Below are 18,730 nucleotides of genomic sequence, written 5' to 3'. Positions count from 1 at the left end.
ACAGATTAGAAATGGCTCAATTTATCACCTGTTGGGCAGTCCCAAAAGACGGAATAAAATGCTCTCCCGGCGACTATCGGCCCCGGAAGCCAACTTGCCGCTGGCTCGCCCACCAGCAGGCAGCCAGCAGGAAACACGCTGGCAGAGGGAGGGGAGGGGGGCCCCTGGCAGAGGGAGGGGAGGGGGGACCCTGGCAGAGGGAGGGGATGGGGGACCCTGGCAGAGGGAGGGGAGGGGGGACCCTGGCAGAGGGAGGGGAGGGGGGACCCTGGCAGAGGGAGGGGATGGGGGACCCTGGCAGAGGGAGGGGATGGGGGACCCTGGCAGAGGGAGGGGAGGGGGGCCCCTGGCAGAGGAAAGGGAGGGGGCCCCTGGCAGAGGGAGGGGACGGGGGCCCCTGGCAGAGGGAGGGGAGGGGGGACCCTGGCAGAGGGAGGGGATGGGGGACCCTGGCAGAGGGAGGGGAGGGGGGACCCTGGCAGAGGGAGGGGAGGGGGGACCCTGGCAGAGGGAGGGGATGGGGGACCCTGGCAGAGGGAGGGGATGGGGGACCCTGGCAGAGGGAGGGGATGGGGGACCCTGGCAGAGGGAGGGGAGGGGGGCCCCTGGCAGAGGGAGGGGAGGGGGGCCCCTGGCAGAGGGAGGGGATGGGGGACCCTGGTAGAGGGAGGGGAGGGGGGACCCTGGCAGATGGAGGGGAGGGGGGCCCCTGGCAGAGGGAGGGGAGGGGGGCCCCTGGCAGAGGGAGGGGAGGGGGCCCCTGGCAGAGGGAGGGGAGGGGGGCTCCTGGTAGAGGGAGGGGAGGGGGGACCCTGGCGGAGGAAGGGGAGGGGGGCCCCTGGCAGAGGAAGGGGAGGGGGGACCCTGGCAGAGGGAGGGGAGGGGGGACCCTGGCAGAGGGAGGGGAGGGGGGACCCTGGCAGAGGGAGGGGACCCTGGCAGAGGGAGGGGAGGGGGGCCCCTGGCAGAGGGAGGGGAGGGGGGACCCTGGCAGAGGGAGGGGAGGGGGGACCCTGGCAGAGGGAGGGGAGGGGGGACCCTGGCAGAGGGAGGGGAGGGGGGACCCTGGCAGAGGGAGGGGACGGGGGCCCCTGGCAGAGGAAGGGGAGGGGGGCCCCTGGCAGAGGAAGGGGAGGGGGCACTGACAGAAGGTAGGGTGTGGGCTCCTGGCAGAGGGAGGGGACGGGGGCCCCTGGCAGAGGAAGGGGAGGGGGCACTGACAGAAGGTAGGGTGTGGGCTCACACTGCTAATGTGCTCCCTGAGCGGGGCAGCTGCTGGGGAGATGTCTCAGGTGCTGCAGACCTGTGAAATTTAAACAACAACGGAAATGTGGTGCAAAGCCTGGACAGACCTCAGTCCAGACAAAACTTAGCCCCCTGCACTCTGTCTATGGCAAGTACATCCTTCCTCAGGTAAGGAGAGCAAAACTTAAAAAAAAAAAAAAAATTTTAAAGTACCCAATTATTTTTTCCAATTAAGGGGCAATTTAGCGTGGCCAATCCACCTACCCTCCACATCTTTGGGTTGTGGGGGTGAAACCCACGCAGACACGGGGAGAATGTGAAAACTCCACACGGACAGTGACCCAGGGTTGGGGTTCGAACCCGGGTCCTCAGCGCGGTAGGCAGCAATGCTAACCACTGTGCCACCGTGCTGCCCCAGGAGAGCAAAACTGCCCACAATACTCCACAGTAAGAAGTCTTACAACACCAGGTTAAAGTCCAACAGGTTTGTTTCAAACACGAGCTTTCGGAGCACGGCTCCTTCTTCAGGTGAATGGAAAGGCTTGTTCCAGAAATGTTTATATAGACACAGTCTATATAGACACAGTCAGAGATGCCCCGGAATGCGAGCACCTGCAGGCAATCAAATCATCAAAGATGCAGAGAGAGAGGTAACTCCAGGTTAAAGAGGTGTGAATTGTCCCAAGCCAGTTCAGTCGGTAGGCCTCTGCAAGTCCAGGCTTGTTGGTGGGGGCCGAATGTAATGCGACATGAATCCCAGATCCCGGTTGAGTCCGCATTCATGCGTGCGGAACTTAGCTATAAGTTTTTGCTCAGCAATTTTGCGTTGTCGCGTCTCCTGAAGGCCTCCTTGTAGAATGCTGACCCGGAGATCAGAGGCTGAATGTCCTTGACTGCTGAAGTGTTCCCCAACTGGAAGGGAACAGTCCTGCCTGTTGATAGTCGCACGATGCCCGTTCATTCGTTGTCGCAGTGTCTGCATGGTCTCGCCAATGTACCACGCTTCGGGACATCCTTTCCTGCAGCGTATGAGGTAGACTACATTGGTCGAGTCGCACGAGTATGCGCCGCGTACCTGGTGGGTGGTGTCCATGTCGATGATCTGGCATGTCTTGCAGAGATTACCCTGGCAGGGTTTTGTGGTGTTGTGGTTGCTGTTCTGAAGGCTGGGTAATTTGCTGCAAACAATGGTTTGTTTGAGGTTGCGCGGTTGTTTGAAGGCCAGTAGTGGGGGTGTGGGGATGACCTTGGCAAGATGTCCATCCTCGCTGATGATGTGTTGGAGGCTGCGAAGAAGATGTCGTAGTTTCTCCGCCCCAGGAAAGTACTGGACGACGAAGGGTACTCTGTCAGTGGTGTCCCGTGTTTGTCTTCTGAGGAGGTCGGTGCGGTTTTTTGCTGTGGCGCGGTGGAACTGTCGATCAATGAGTCGAGCGCCATATCCCGTTCGTACGAGGGCATCTTTCAGCATCTGTAGGTGTCTGTTGCGCTCCTCCTTGTCTGAGCAGATCCTGTGTATACGGAGGGCTTGTCCATAGGGGATGGCTTCTTTAATGTGTTTCGGGTGAAAGCTGGAGAAGTGGAGCATCGTGAGATTATCTGTGGGCTTGCGGTAAAGCGAGGTGCTGAGGTGACCGTCCTTGATGGAGACGAGTGTGTCCAAGAATGGAACTGAATTTGGAGAATAGTCCATGGTGAGTTTGATGGTGGGATGGAACTTATTGATGTCATCGTGTAGTCGTTTCAGTGATGCCTCGCCGTGGGTACACAATACTCCAGGTACTGCTTCACTAAGACAATTACAAAAATATATTGTTACTCCTAAACTCAAATGCACTTGCAATAAAGGCAGATTTAACATTTGCCTTATTAATGGTTTGATGCTGTCTGCATTAGCTTTCAGTGATTTATTCACTCAGAAACCCATGTCCTTTATTCATCTCCATTAAATAAATTCTCAATACTGCCTCTACAGCAATGCAGCACTCCCTCAGTACTGACCCTCTGACAGGGCAGCACTCCCTCAGTACTGACCCTCTGACAGTGCAGCACTCCCTCAGTACTGACCCTCTGACAGTGCAGCACTCCCTCAGTACTGACCCTCTGACAGTGCAGCACTCCCTCAGTACTGACCCTCTGACAGTGCAGCACTCCCTCAGTACTGACCCTCTGACAGTGCAGCACTCCCTCAGTACTGACCCTCTGACAGTGCGGCACTCCCTCAGTACTGACCCTCGGACAGTGCAGCACACCCTCAGTACTGACCCTCTGACAGTGCAGCACTCCCTCAGTACTGACCCTCCGACAGTGCAGCACTCCCTCAGTACTGACCCTCTGACAGTGCAGCACTCCCTCAGTACTGACCCTCTGACAGTGCAGCACTCCCTCAGTACTGACCCTCTGACAGTGCAGCACTCCCTCAGTAATGACCCTCTGACAGTGCAGCACTCCCTCAGTACTGACCCTCTGACAGTGCAGCACTCCCTCAGTACTGACCCTCTGACAGTGCAGCACTCCCTCAGTACTGACCCTCTGACAGTGTAGGGCTCCCTCAGTACTGACCCTCTGACAGTGCAGCACTCCCTCAATACTGACCCTCTGACAGTGCGGCACTCCCTCAGTACTGACCCTCTGACAGTGCAGCACTCCCTCAGTATTGACCCTCTGACAGTGCAGCACTCCCTCAGGACTGACCCTCTGACAGTGCAGCACTCCCTCAGTACTGACCATCTGACAGTGTAGGGCTCCCTCAGTACTGACCCTCTGACAGTGCAGCACTCCCTCAATACTGACCCTCTGACAGTGCGGCACTCCCTCAGTACTGACCCTCTGACAGTGCGGCACTCCCTCAGTACTGACCCTCTGACAGTGCAGCACTCCCTCAGTACTGACCCTCTGACAGTGCCGCACTCCCTCAGTACTGACCCTCTGACAGTGCAGCACTCCCTCAGTACTGACCCTCTGACAGTGTAGGGCTCCCTCAGTACTGACCCTCTGACAGTGCAGCACTCCCTCAATACTGACCCTCTGACAGTGCGGCACTCCCTCAGTACTGACCCTCTGACAGTGCGGCACTCCCTCAGTACTGACCCTCTGACAGTGCGGCACTCCCTCAGTACTGACCCTCTGACAGTGCCGCACTCCCTCAGTACTGACCCTCTGACAGTGCAGCACTCCCTCAGTACTGACCCTCTGACAGTGCAGCACTCCCTCAGTACTGACCCTCTGACAGTGCAGCACTCCCTCAGTACTGACCCTCTGACAGTGCGGGGCTCCCTCAGTACTGACCCTCTGACAGTGCAGCACTCCCTCAGTACTGACCCTCTGACAGTGCAGCACTCCCTCAGTACTGACCCTCTGACAGTGCAGCGCTCCCTCAGTACTGACCTTCTGACAGTGCAGCACACCCTCAGTACTGACCCTCTGACAGTGCAGCGCTCCCTCAGTACTGACCCTCTGACAGTGCGGCACTCCCTCAGTAGTGACCCTCTGACAGTGCAGCACTCCCTCAGTACTGTACCTCTGACAGTGCAGCACTCCCTCAGTACTGACGCTCTGACAGTGCAGCACTCCCTCAGTACTGACCCTCTGACAGTGCGGCACTCCCTCAGTACTGACCCTCTGACAGTGCAGCACTCCCTCAGTACTGATCCTCTGACAGTGCGGCGCTCCCTCAGTACTGACCCTCTGACAGTGCAGCACTCCCTCAGTACTGACCCTCTAACAGTGCCGCACTCCCTCAGTACTGACCCTCTGACAGTGCCGCACTCCCTCAGTACTGACCCTCTGACAGTGCAGCACTCCCTCAGTACTGACCCTCTGACAGTGCTGCACTCCCTCAGTACTGACCCTCTGACAGTGCAGCACTCCCTCAGTACTGACCCTCTGACAGTGCAGCACTCCCTCAATACTGACCCTCTGACTGTGCGGCACTCCCTCAGTACTGACCTACTGACAGTGCAGCACTCCCTCAGTACTGACCCTCTGACAGTGCAGCACTCCCTCAGTACTGACCCTCTGACAGTGCAGCACTCCCTCAGTACTGACCCTCTGACAGTGTAGGGCTCCCTCAGTACTGACCCTCTGACAGTGCAGCACTCCCTCAATACTGACCCTCTGACAGTGCGGCACTCCCTCAGTACTGACCCTCTGACAGTGCGGCACTCCCTCAGTACTGACCCTCTGACAGTGCCGCACTCCCTCAGTACTGACCCTCTGACAGTGCAGCACTCCCTCAGTACTGACCCCTGACAGTGCAGCACTCACTGACCCTCTGACAGTGCAGCACTCCCTCAGTACTGACCCTCTGACAGTGCGGGGCTCCCTCAGTACTGACCCTCTGACAGTGCAGCACTCCCTCAGTACTGAACCTCTGACAGTGCAGCACTCCCTCAGTACTGACCCTCTGGCAGTGCGGCACTCCCTCAGTACTGACCCTCTGACAGTGCCGCACTCCCTCAGTACTGACCCTCTGACAGTGCAGCACTCCCTCAGTACTGACCCTCTGACAGTGCAGCACTCCCTCAGTACTGACCCTCTGACAGTGCAGCGTTCCCTCAGTACTGACCCTCTGACAGTGTGGCACTCCCTCAGTAGTGACCCTCTGACAGTGCAGCACTCCCTCAGTACTGTACCTCTGACAGTGCAGCACTCCCTCAGTACTGACGCTCTGACAGTGCAGCACTCCCTCAGTACTGACCCTCTGACAGTGCGGCACTCCCTCAGTACTGACCCTCTGACAGTGCAGCACTCCCTCAGTACTGATCCTCTGACAATGCGGCGCTCCCTCAGTACTGACCCTCTGACAGTGCAGCACTCCCTCAGTACTGACCCTCTAACAGTGCCGCACTCCCTCAGTACTGACCCTCTGACAGTGCCGCACTCCCTCAGTACTGACCCTCTGACAGTGCAGCGCTCCCTCAGTACTGACCCTCTGACAGTGCAGCACTCCCTCAGTACTGACCCTCTGACAGTGTAGGGCTCCCTCAGTACTGACCCTCTGACAGTGCAGCACTCCCTCAGTACTGACCCTCTGACAGTGCAGCACTCCCTCAGTACTGACCCTCTGACAGTGCAGCGCTCCCTCAGTACTGACCCTCTGACAGTGCAGCACACCCTCAGTACTGACCCTCTGACAGTGCAGCGCTCCCTCAGTACTGACCCTCTGACAGTGCGGCACTCCCTCAGTACTGACCCTCTGACAGTGCAGCACTCCCTCAGTACTGACCCTCTGACAGTGCAGCACTCCCTCAGTACTGACGCTCTGACAGTGCAGCAGTCCCTCAGTACTGACCCTCTGACAGTGCGGCACTCCCTCAGTACTGACACTCTGACAGTGCAGCACTCCCTCAGTACTGATCCTCTGACAGTGCGGCGCTCCCTCAGTACTGACCCTCTGACAGTGCAGCACTCCCTCAGTACTGACCCTCTAACAGTGCCGCACTCCCTCAGTACTGACCCTCTGACAGTGCCGCACTCCCTCAGTACTGACCCTCTGACAGTGCAGCACTCCCTCAGTACTGACCCTCTGACAGTGCAGCACTCCCTCAGTACTGACCCTCTGACAGTGCGGCACTCCCTTAGTACTGTACCTCTGACAGTGCAGCACTCACTCAGTACTGACCCTCGGACAGTGCAGCACTCCCTCAGTACTGACCCTCTAACAGTGCGGCACTGCCTCAGTACTGACTTTCTGACATTGCAGCACTCCCTCAGTACTGACCCTCTGACAGTGCAGCACTCCCTCAGTACTGACCCTCTGACAGTGCGGTGCTCCCTCAGTACTGACCCTCTGACAGTGCGGCACTCCCTCAGTACTGACCCTCTGACAGTGCAGCACTCCCTCAGTACTGACCCTCTGACAGTGCAGCACTCCCTCAGTACTGACCCTCTGACAGTGCAGCACTCCCTCAGTACTGACCCTCTGACAGTGCAGCACTCCCTCAGTACTGACCCTCTGACAGTGCAGCACTCCCTCAGTACTGACCCTCTGACAGTGCAGCACTCCCTCAGTACTGACCCTCTGGCAGTGCGGCACTCCCTCAGTACTGACCCTCTGACAGTGCCGCACTCCCTCAGTACTGACCCTCTGACAGTGCAGCACTCCCTCAGTACTGACCCTCTGACAGTCCAGCACTCCCTCAGTACTGACCCTCTGAGAGTGCAGCACTCCCTCAGTACTGACCCTCTGACAGTGCGGCACTCCTTCAGTACTGACCCTCTGACAGTGCGGCACTCCCTCAGTACTGACCCTCTGACAGTGCAGCACTCCCTCAGTACTGACCCTCTGGCAGTGCGGCACTCCCTCAGTACTGACCCTCTGACAGTGCCGCACTCCCTCAGTACTGACCCTCTGACAGTGCCGCACTCCCTCAGTACTGACCCTCTGACAGTGCAGCACTCCCTCAGTACTGACCCTCTGACAGTGCAGCACTCCCTCAGTACTGACCCTCTGACAGTGCAGCTCTCCCTCAGTACTGACCCTCTGACAGTGCAGCACTCCCTCAGTACTGACCCTCTGACAGTGCAGCACTCCCTCGGCTCTGACCCTCTGACAGTGCAGCACTCCCTCAGTACTGACCCTCTGACAGTGCGGCGCTCCCTCAGTACTGACCCTCTGACAGTGCAGCTCTCCCTCAGTACTGACCCTCTGACAGTGCAGGACTCCCTCAGTACTGACCCTCTGACAGTGCAGCACTCCCTCAGTACTGACCCTCTGACAGTGCCGCACTCCCTCAGTACTGACCCTCTGACAGTGCCGCACTCCCTCAGTACTGACCCTCTGACAGTGCAGCACTCCCTCAGTACTGACCCTCTGACAGTGCAGCACTCCCTCAGTACTGACCCTCTGACAGTGTAGGGCTAACTCAGTACTGACCCTCTGACAGTGCGGCACTCCCTCAGTACTGACCCTCTGACAGTGCCGCACTCCCTCAGTACTGACCCTCTGACAGTGCAGCACTCCCTCAGTACTGACCCTCTGACAGTGCAGCACTCCCTCAGTACTGACCCTCTGACAGTGCAGCACTCCCTCAGTACTGACCCTCTGACAGTGCGGGGCTCCCTCAGTACTGACCCTCTGACAGTGCAGCACTACCTCAGTACTGACCCTCTGACAGTGCAGCACTCCCTCAATACTGACCCTCTGACAGTGCGGCACTCCCTCAGTACTGACCCTCTGACAGTGCAGCACTCCCTCAGTACTGACCCTCTGACAGTGCAGCACTCCCTCAGTACTGACCCTCTGACAGTGCAGCACTCCCTCAGTACTGACCCTCTGACAGTGTAGGGCTCCCTCAGTACTGACCCTCTGACAGTGCGGCACTCCCTCAGTACTGACCCTCTGACAGTGCCGCACTCCCTCAGTACTGACCCTCTGACAGTGCAGCACTCCCTCAGTACTGACCCTCTGACAGTGCAGCACTCCCTCAGTACTGACCCTCTGACAGTGCAGCACTCCCTCAGTACTGACCCTCTGACAGTGCGGGGCTCCCTCAGTACTGACCCTCTGACAGTGCAGCACTCCCTCAGTACTGACCCTCTGACAGTGCAGCACTCCCTCAGTACTGACCCTCTGACAGTGCAGCGCTCCCTCAGTACTGACCCTCTGACAGTGCAGCACTCCCTCAGTACTGACCCTCTGACAGTGCAGCGCTCCCTCAGTACTGACCCTCTGACAGTGCGGCACTCCCTCAGTACTGACCCTCTGACAGTGCGGCACTCCCTCAGTAGTGACCCTCTGACAGTGCAGCACTCCCTCAGTACTGTACCTCTGACAGTGCAGCACTCCCTCAGTACTGACGCTCTGACAGTGCAGCACTCCCTCAGTACTGACCCTGTGACAGTGCGGCACTCCCTCAGTACTGACCCTCTGACAGTGCAGCACTCCCTCAGTACTGATCCTCTGACAGTGCGGCGCTCCCTCAGTACTGACCCTCTGACAGTGCAGCACTCCCTCAGTACTGACCCTCTAACAGTGCCGCACTCCCTCAGTACTGACCCTCTGACAGTGCCGCACTCCCTCAGTACTGACCCTCTGACAGTGCAGCGCTCCCTCAGTACTGACCCTCTGACAGTGCAGCACTCCCTCAGTACTGACTCTCTGACAGTGTAGGGCTCCCTCAGTCATGACCCTCTGACAGTGCAGCACTCCCTCAATACTGACCCTCTTGACAGTGCGGAACTCCCTCAGTCCTGACCCTCTGACAGTGCGGCACTCCCTCAGTACTGACCCTCTGACAGTGCAGCACTCCCTCAGTACTGACCCTCTGACAGTGCAGCACTCCCTCAGTACTGACCCTCTGACAGTGCAGCACTCCCTCAGTACTGACCCTCTGACAGTGCAGCACTCCCTCAGTACTGACCCTCTGACAGTGCGGGCTCCCTCAGTACTGACCCTCTGACAGTGCAGCACTCCCTCAGTACTGACCCTCTGACAGTGCAGCACTCCCTCAGTACTGACCCTCTGACAGTGCAGCGCTCCCTCAGTACTGACCCTCTGACAGTGCAGCACTCCCTCAGTACTGACCCTCTGACAGTGCGGCACTCCCTTAGTACTGTACCTCTGACAGTGCAGCACTCCCTCAGCACTGACCCTCGGACAGTGCAGCACTCCCTCAGTACTGACCCTCTAACAGTGCGGCACTGCCTCAGTACTGACCTTCTGACATTGCAGCACTCCCTCAGTACTGACCCTCTGACTGTGCAGCACTCCCTCAGTACTGACCCTCTGACAGTGCGGCAATCCCTCAGTACTAACCCTCTGACAGTGCAGCAATCCTTCAGTACTGACCCTCTGACAGTGCAGCACTCCCTCAGTACTGAACCTCTGACAGTGCAGCACTCCCTCAGTACTGACCCTCTGGCAGTGCGGCACTCCCTCAGTACTGACCCTCTGACAGTGCCGCACTCCCTCAGTACTGACCCTCTGACAGTGCAGCACTCCCTCAGTACTGACCCTCTGACAGTGCCGCACTCCCTCAGTACTGACCCTCTGACAGTGCAGCAATCCTTCAGTACTGACCGTCTGACAGTGCGGCACTCCCTCAGTACTGACCCTCTGACAGTGGAGCACTCCCTCAGTACTGACCCTCTGGCAGTGCGGCACTCCCTCAGTACTGACCCTCTGACAGTGCCGCACTCCCTCAGTACTGACCCTCTGACAGTGCCGCACTCCCTCAGTACTGACCCTCTGACAGTGCAGCACTCCCTCAGTACTGACCCTCTGACAGTGCAGCACTCCCTCAGTACTGACCCTCTGACAGTGCAGCTCTCCCTCAGTACTGACCCTCTGACAGTGCAGCACTCCCTCAGTACTGACCCTCTGACAGTGCAGCACTCCCTCAGTACTGACCCTCTGACAGTGCAGCGCTCCCTCAGTACTGACCCTCTGACAGTGCAGCTCTCCCTCAGTACTGACCCTCTGACAGTGCAGCACTCCCTCAGTACTGACCCTCTGACAGTGCAGCACTCCCTCAGTACTGACCCTCTGACAGTGCCGCACTCCCTCAGTACTGACCCTCTGACAGTGCCGCACTCCCTCAGTACTGACCCTCTGACAGTGCAGCACTCCCTCAGTACTGACCCTCTGACAGTGCAGCACTCCCTCAGTACTGACCCTCTGACAGTGCAGCTCTCCCTCAGTACTGACCCTCTGACAGTGCAGCACTCCCTCAGTACTGACCCTCTGACAGTGCAGCACTCCCTCAGTACTGACCCTCTGACAGTGCAGCACTCCCTCAGTACTGACCCTCTGACAGTGCAGCACTCCCTCAGTACTGACCCTCTGACAGTGCAGCACTCCCTCGGCTCTGACCCTCTGACAGTGCAGCACTCCCTCAGTACTGACCCTCTGACAGTGCGGCGCTCCCTCAGTACTGACCCTCTGACAGTGCAGCTCTCCCTCAGTACTGACCCTCTGACAGTGCAGCACTCCCTCAGTACTGACCCTCTGACAGTGCAGGACTCCCTCAGTACTGACCCTCTGACAGTGTGGCGCTCCCTCAGTACTGACCCTCTGACAGTGCAGCTCTCCCTCAGTACTGACCCTCTGATAGTGCAGGACTCCCTCAGTACTGACCCTCTGACAGTGCAGCACTCCCTCAGTACTGACCCTCTGACAGTGCCGCACTCCCTCAGTACTGACCCTCTGACAGTGCCGCACTCCCTCAGTACTGACCCTCTGACAGTGCAGCACTCCCTCAGTACTGACCCTCTGACAGTGCAGCACTCCCTCAGTACTGACTCTCTGACAGTGCAGCTCTCCCTCAGTACTGACCCTCTGACAGTGCAGCACTCCCTCAGTACTGGCCCTCTGACAGTGCAGCACTCCCTCAGTACTGACCCTCTGACAGTGCAGCACTCCCTCAGTACTGACCCTCTGACAGTGCAGCACTCCCTCAGCTCTGACCCTCTGACAGTGCAGCACTCCCTCAGTACTGACCCTCTGACAGTGCGGCGCTCCCTCAGTACTGACCCTCTGACAGTGCAGCTCTCCCTCAGTACTGACCCTCTGACAGTGCAGCACTCCCTCAGTACTGACCCTCTGACAGTGCAGGACTCCCTCAGTACTGACCCTCTGACAGTGCGGCACTGCCTCAGTACTGACCCTCTGACAGTGCAGCACTCCCTCAGTACTGACCCTCTGACAGTGCAGCACTCCCTCAGTGCTGATATTTGTCTTTGTGACAGGAGAATTGAGGGAAATGTTCCAGCTCAGCTCTGACCCACTAAATGCTTCTAATTTTAACCTTGTTTAAATCATTAACGTCCTATCTGAGCTGTTGATCTATAATTTACTCTCATTCCTATTGATGGAAACTGACAGGAATTTGCAGGATTGTGTTTTCCGGAAACACGAACACCTCTCCTGAATAATCCAGGAATTAGCCGGATTTACCAGTGTGATGTTGTCTGCTTTCTAAATGAGGAATACATCGAAGTGTCGTATCTCACAATGAACATCAAGCTGTGTTTTGAACAAAGCTAGTTTATTAACACTACAGATTCCACTAAACAAATTCCACTTGGTTACTGAGATATAAAAGATAAGAATTGACTAAACTATGATTCCAACTACAGAGCTGATAACACAACTATGTCTCTCTCGCCAAACAACCTTCTCCCAAAATCAGGAGTATCTGGGGTGTGCACTTTTTTTTTAAAACAATTTTTATTGGAATTTATTTACAGAAAATATAAAAATATAACAAGTATAGCAACAAGCAGTAATATGCAACTAACAGCCCCATAACACCCACAATTCCCCCCATACCGTAACATCACATGTATCACACTCTCCCCACCCCCCCCCAACAAGAGAACTTAACCATAAATTAAAATTAAATAAATCAAATTTAAATAAAATAATCTAAGCCGCGCACACGAGGAGGAAGAATTTACCCTCTCCAGGGCATCAGCCCATGTCCCGTCTTCGATCTGTTCCCCCAGTTCCCCCTCCCACTTACTTTCAGCTCCTCTACTGACGCCTCCTCCACCTCAGGTGTGTGCACTTGATCGCATCTCGTGATTAGATGCAGTTGCAGTATATTGTTAACCCGTCATTATTTTGCATTATACATATTGTCACAACCAGAACATTGAACAGTGCTGATAGCGAGAGCTTTCCTTAATCATCACATCAGAATATTGGTCACATGACACATGGTAAATTCAAGATGGCAGCTCTGCTAATCCTGTAATAATTGGCGAGAGGTGGAGGATGTGTGGAAGTCACAATGACGGACAAGCTGTTCCCACTCCAGTGTGACAGTAATGGATTGTGGAATAGGATACTCCCATTAAAATATCCCCCTTTCCTGCATCGATGTAGCCACGTACACAGCAAGATCCCATCTCTCTGCCTGGCCCAGTGTTTATTTACTGTCAGCAACCTGCATTTATATAGCCTGTTGAACATCAGGCACCGTCCCAGTGATTCACAGGAGCGAAAATCAGATCAAAGCTATCGCTGAAATCCCTCAGGGGATATTGGGACAGGTGACCAAAAGCTTGTTCAAGGAGGTGGGTTTAATTGGACATCTTTAAGGAGCAGAGAGAGTCAGAGAGTGTCAGAGAATCAGAGAGAGTCGGAGAGTGTCAGAGAGGCAGAGAGAGTCGGAGAGAGGCAGAGAATCAGAGAGAGGCAGAGAGAGGCAGAGAATCAGAGAGAGGCAGAGAGTCAGAGAGAGGCAGAGAATCAGAGAGAGTCGGAGAGTGTCAGAGAGGCAGAGAGAGTCAGAGAGAATCAGAGAGAGTCGGAGAGAGGCAGAGAATCAGAGAGAGGCAGAGAGAGGCAGAGAATCAGAGAGAGGCAGAGAGTCAGAGAGAGAGGCAGAGAGAGGCAGAGAGAGGCAGAGAGTCAGAGAGAGGCAGAGAGAGGCAGAGAGAGGCAGAGAATCAGAGAGAGGCAGAGAGAGGCAGAGAGTCAGAGAGAGGCAGAGAATCAGAGAGAGTCGGAGAGAGGCAGAGAATCAGAGAGAGGCAGAGAGAGTCAGAGAGAGAGGCAGAGAATCAGAGAGAGTCGGAGAGAATCAGAAAGAGGCAGAGAGAGGCAGAGAATCAGAGAGAGTCGGAGAGAATCAGAAAGAGGCAGAGAGAGGCAGCGAATCAGAGAGAATCAGAAAGAGGCAGAGAGAGGCAGAGAATCAGAGATAGTCGGAAGAATCAGAAAGAGGCAGAGAGAGGCAGAGAGTTGGAGAGGTTTGGGGAGGAATCCCAGAGTTTAGGGGCCAGGCAGCTGAAGGTAATGGTGGGAGATTAAAATCAGGGATGTTGCAGAGACAGAGTGAGAGCAGCACAGAGATCTGGGAGGGTTGTAGAGCTGGAGGAGATTACAGAGATAGGGAGGGGCTGGGATATGGAGGGATTTGATGATTTGATGATGGAGATGTTGCTGGATTGGGAGCCAGTGTAGGTCAGTGAGCCCAGGGGGTGATGGGTGAACGGGGCGTGGGACACACACAGCAGAGTTTTGGAGGAGCTGGAGTTTTTGCAGGGTGGAGATTGGAGGCTTGGCCAGGGGAATATTGGACTATTCGACTGTGGAGGTGACACAGACACAGATTGTTCCAGTGGGACAATAAACAAGAAACCGTGTGGAGAAATGTGTCACTGTTAGCGATTGAGAATTGGAGGGAATGGGGGAGTGAGCTATTCTCTCTGTCTCTCACCCCTCCCTCAATGTGCTTTCACACTGAGCAGCCAGCAGCCATTCTCCTGGGCAGTTCACACTGTTTACACAGCACCATTCCATTGAACCCACAGTGGGAGCTCTGGGACTCAGTGTTCTTCCTTATTTACAGAGGACACAGGTAATTCAGGAACACTTAACATCTGTACTGTCTGCTTATTCATTCATACTTTACTCAGCTTACGGTTTCTGTTACTAATGTCCATTCCATTCGATTTACACAGAGAATTAAAAATAATCTATTGCAATATGCAGCTTTAGTTGATGCCTTTAATCGATGCTGTGACAATTGTAGATTCATTAATCTCCATTATCTCTGTATATTGCCACTCTCTCCACCTTTATCACTGGCATTAGTTTTATTGATCACTGTAACAATCTGCTGCTCCAGACTCCAGTCCAACAGGCTGGCTGGCAGAGAGTTTGGAAAAGGGCTTTTGGCTGATTCACTGATGCTGAATTCAGGTTAGGGCAGTAAGGTCTCTGTTCCTCAACATGCCTCTTTCTGTGTCTTTGTGACACTGAATCTGTCAGCACCCACCAACAACTCGCCAAAGCTCCTCGACAACTCCTCCCAAAGCCGACACCTCCACCCCCAGAAGGTCAACGGCAGCAGAGACCTGGGAACAACATAACCAGCAAATTGTTAGACAGAAAACATCATTCCACAACAGGGCAGCACGGTGGCACAGTGGTTAGCCCTGCTGCCTCACGGCGCCGAGGTCCCAGGTTCGATCCCGGCTCTGGGTCACTGTCGGTGTGGAGTTTGCACATTCTCCCCGTGTCTGCGTGGGTTTCGCCCCCACAACCCAAAGATGTGCAGGCTAGGTGGATTGGCCGATGCTAAATTGCCCCTTAATTGGAAAAAATTAATTGGGTACTCTAAATTTATTTTTAAAAATTCTTCATCATTCCAACAAGATAATTATCCAGCTGTGTAACTATCCAGTACAGAGTTCTCTGGACTACTGGGGTTGCTGGGCCGGATTCTCCCACAGCCAAGTTCTGACACCGGCGTCAAAAACGGTGCGAGCGACTCCTCCAGGCCCAAGCGTTCACCCCTTCCTAGGGGGCTAGTACAGCGGCGGAGTGGCGAGTTTGCGCATGCGTGTGTGTTCCCGTCTCTGCGCCGGCCCCCAGAGCAATATGGCGGAGCCCTACAGGGGCCCAGTGCGGAGGAACAGAGCCCCCCCCCCGGAATTAGCCCGCCTGCCGATCGGTAGGCCCCGATCGTGGGCCTGGCCACCGTGGAGGCACCCCCTCCCCCGAGGTCAGAAGCCCCTGCCCCCACCAGGTCGGCCCCCGCAGCCAGAACTCTGAGGTGCCACCTGGTGGGACCAGACGTAACCAACGCCGGCGGGTCTCGGCTGAACTCGGCGGGCAGTTAGCCCATCGAGCACGGAGAATCGCCACAGGGACCACTTACCACGGCCCCCTGACCAGCGGGGCGGCGACCCCACGGGCACGATTGGTGCCGATTCTCATGCCCCACCCCCGCCAATTCTTAGACCCGGTGCAGGATCAGAGAATCCCAGCCCTGGTTCTCGATTCTGATTGGTTAAAGAAGTTCCAGAACATTCTGGCAAAGAAGGCGAACTCCATTTTGTGTCAGTTCTATTTAAGCCCAGGAGAGAGGAGATGGGGACTCACTATCAGCTGAGGGGGGTGTTTAACTTCTGATTAAAAGGCTGCAACAGTCTCTGTGCCCAGGTGTGTGAAAGCTGAATCTCTGACAGGCTGAGGACCGCTGACGGCTGACAGGGTGGGGGTGAGGGGTTGCTGGGTGGGGGGTGAGGGCTGGGCTGGGGGGTGAGGGCTGGGCTGGGGGGTGGGGCTGGGCTGGGGGTGAGGGCTGGGCTGGGGGTGGGGGCTGGGCTGGGGTGAGGGCTGGGCTGGGGGTGAGGGCTGGGCTGGGGGGTGAGGGGTTGCTGGGTGGGGGGTGGGGTATGGGCTGGGGGTGAGGGCTGGGCTGGGGGTGAGGGCTGGGCTGGGGGGTGAGGGCTGGGCTGGGGGGTGAGGGGTTGCTGGGTGGGGGGTGAAGGCTGGGCTGGGGGTGAGGGCTGGGCTGGGGGGTGAGGGCTGGGTGGGGGGTGAGGGCTGGGCTGGGGGTGAGGGCTGGGCTGGGGGTGAGGGCTGGGCTGGGGGGTGAGGGGTTGCTGGGGGGGGGTGGGGTATGGGCTGGGGGTGAGGGCTCTGGGCTGGGGGTGAGGGCTGGGCTGGGGGGTGAGGGCTGGGCTGGGCGGGTGAGGGGTTGCTGGGTGGTGGGTGAAGGCTGGCTGGGGGTGGGGGGCATGGGCTGGGGGGTGCGGGCCTGGGCTGGGGGGTGAGGGGGTGTGCTGGGTGGGGGGGTGAAGGCTGGGCTGGGCAGAGGGGTTGCTGGGTGGGGCGGGTGAAGGCTGGGCTGGGGTGAGGGCTGGGCTGGGGGGTGAGGGGTTGCTGGGTGGGGGAGGGCTGGGCTGGGGGTGAGGGCTGGGCTGGGGGGTGAGGGGTTGCTGAGTGGGGTGAGGGCTGGGCTGGGGGTGAGGGCTGGGCTGGGGGTGAGGGGTTGCTGGGTGGGGGTGAGGGCTGGGCTGGGGGGTGGCGTATGGGCTGGGGGTGGGGTATGGGCTGGGGGGTGAGGGCTGTGCTGGGGGTGAGGGCAGGTCTGGGGGGAGGGCTGGGCTGGGGGGTGAGGGGTTGCTGGGTGTGGGGTGAGGGCTGGGCTGGGGGAGAGGGGTTGGGTGGGGGGGGTGAAGGCTGGGCTGGGGGTGAGGGCTGGGCTGGGGGGTGAGGGGTTGCTGGGTGGGGGTGAGGGCTGGGCTGGGGGGATGGCTGGGCTGGAGGTGAGGGCTGGCTGGGGGTGAAGGCTGGGCTGGGGGGTGAGGGGTTGCTGGGTGGGGGTGAAGGCTGGGCTGGGGGTGAGGGCTGGGCTGGGGTGAGGGCTGGGCTTGGGGTGAGGCCTGGGCTGGGGGGTGAGGGGTTGCTGGGTGGGGCTGAAGGCTGGGCTGGGGGTGAGGGCTGGGCTGGGGGTGGGGGCTGGGCTGGGGGTGAGGGCTGGGCTTGGGGTGAGGCCTGGGCTGGGGGGTGAGGTGGGGGGTGGGGCTGGGTGGGCAAGGCTGGGCTGGGGGTGAGGGCTGGGCTGGGGGTGAGGGCTGGGCTGGGGGTGAGGCCTGGGCTGGGGGTGGGGTATGGGCTGGGGCAGAGGGGTTGCTGGGTGGGGGGTGAAGGCTGGGCTGGGGGTGAGGGCTGGGCTGGGGGGTGAGGGGTTGCTGGGGGGGGATGAAGGATGGGCTGGGGGTGAGGGCTGGGCTGGGGGGTGAGGGGTTGCTGGGTGGGGGGGTGAGGGCTGGGCTGGGGGGTGAGGGGTTGCTGGGTAGGGGTGAAGGCTGGGCTGGGGGTGAGGGCTGGGCTGGGGTGAGGGCTGGGCTGGGGGGTGAGGGGTGCTGGGTGGGGATGAAGGCTGGGCTGGGGGGTGAGGGGTTGCTGGTGGGGGTGAGGGCTGGGCTGGGGGTGAGGCTGGGCTGGGGGGTGAGGGGTTGCTGGGTGGGGTGAAGGCTGGGCTGGGGGGTGAGGGGTTGCTGGGTGGGGGTGAGGGCTGGGCTGGGGGCTGAGGGGTTGCTGGGTGGGGGTGAAGGCTGGGCTGGGGGTGAGGGGTTGCTGGGTGGGGGTGAGGGCTGGGCTGGGGGGTGAGGGCTGGGCTGGGTGAGGCTGGGCTGGGGGGTGAGGGGTTGCTGGGTGGGGGTGAAGGCTGGGCTGGGGCAGAGTGGTTGCTGGGTGGGGGTGAGGGGCTGGGCTGGGGGTGAGGGCTGGGCTGGGGGTGAGGGCTGGGCTGGGGTGAGGGCTGGGCTGGGGGTGAGGGCTGGGCTGGGGGTGAGGGGTTGCTGGGTGGGGGTGAGGGCTGGGCTGGGGGTGAGGGCTGGGCTGGGGGTGAGGGCAGGGCTGGGGTGGGGTATGGGCTGGGGGTGAGGGCTGGGCTGGGGGTGGGGAATGGGCTGGGGGTGAAGGCTGGGCTGGGGGGTGAGGGGTTCCTGGGTGGGGGGGTGAGGGCAGGGCTGGGGGTGAGGGCTGGGCTGGGGGTGAGGGCTGGGTTGGGGGTGAGGGCTGGGCTGGGGGTGGGGAATGGGCTGGGGGTGAGGGGTGGGCTGGGGGGGAGGGCTGTGCTGGGGGTGGGGAATGGGCTGGGGGGTGAGGGCTGGGCTGGGGGTGAGGGCTGGGCTGGGGCAGAGGGGTTGCTGGGTGGGGGTGAGGGCTGGGCTGGGGGTGAGGGTATGGGCTGGGGGTGAGGGCTGGGCTGGGGGTGGGGAATGGGCTGGGGAG

At 58.5% G+C, this 18,730-nt stretch overlaps 1 protein-coding gene across 1 annotated transcript in view; it reads right to left on the bottom strand.

Moving 5' to 3' along the window:
* LOC119964301 (netrin-G1-like) overlaps positions 1–18,730 on the bottom strand; it is a 728,862-nt gene that overhangs the window by 586,039 nt on the left and 124,093 nt on the right. The gene's annotated exons all lie outside the window — the stretch shown is intronic.

Source organism: Scyliorhinus canicula, chromosome 4 (genome assembly GCF_902713615.1).
Source record: "Scyliorhinus canicula chromosome 4, sScyCan1.1, whole genome shotgun sequence".
Lineage (NCBI taxonomy): Eukaryota > Metazoa > Chordata > Chondrichthyes > Carcharhiniformes > Scyliorhinidae > Scyliorhinus > Scyliorhinus canicula.
This window is presented reverse-complemented; position numbering and strand designations above follow the sequence as displayed.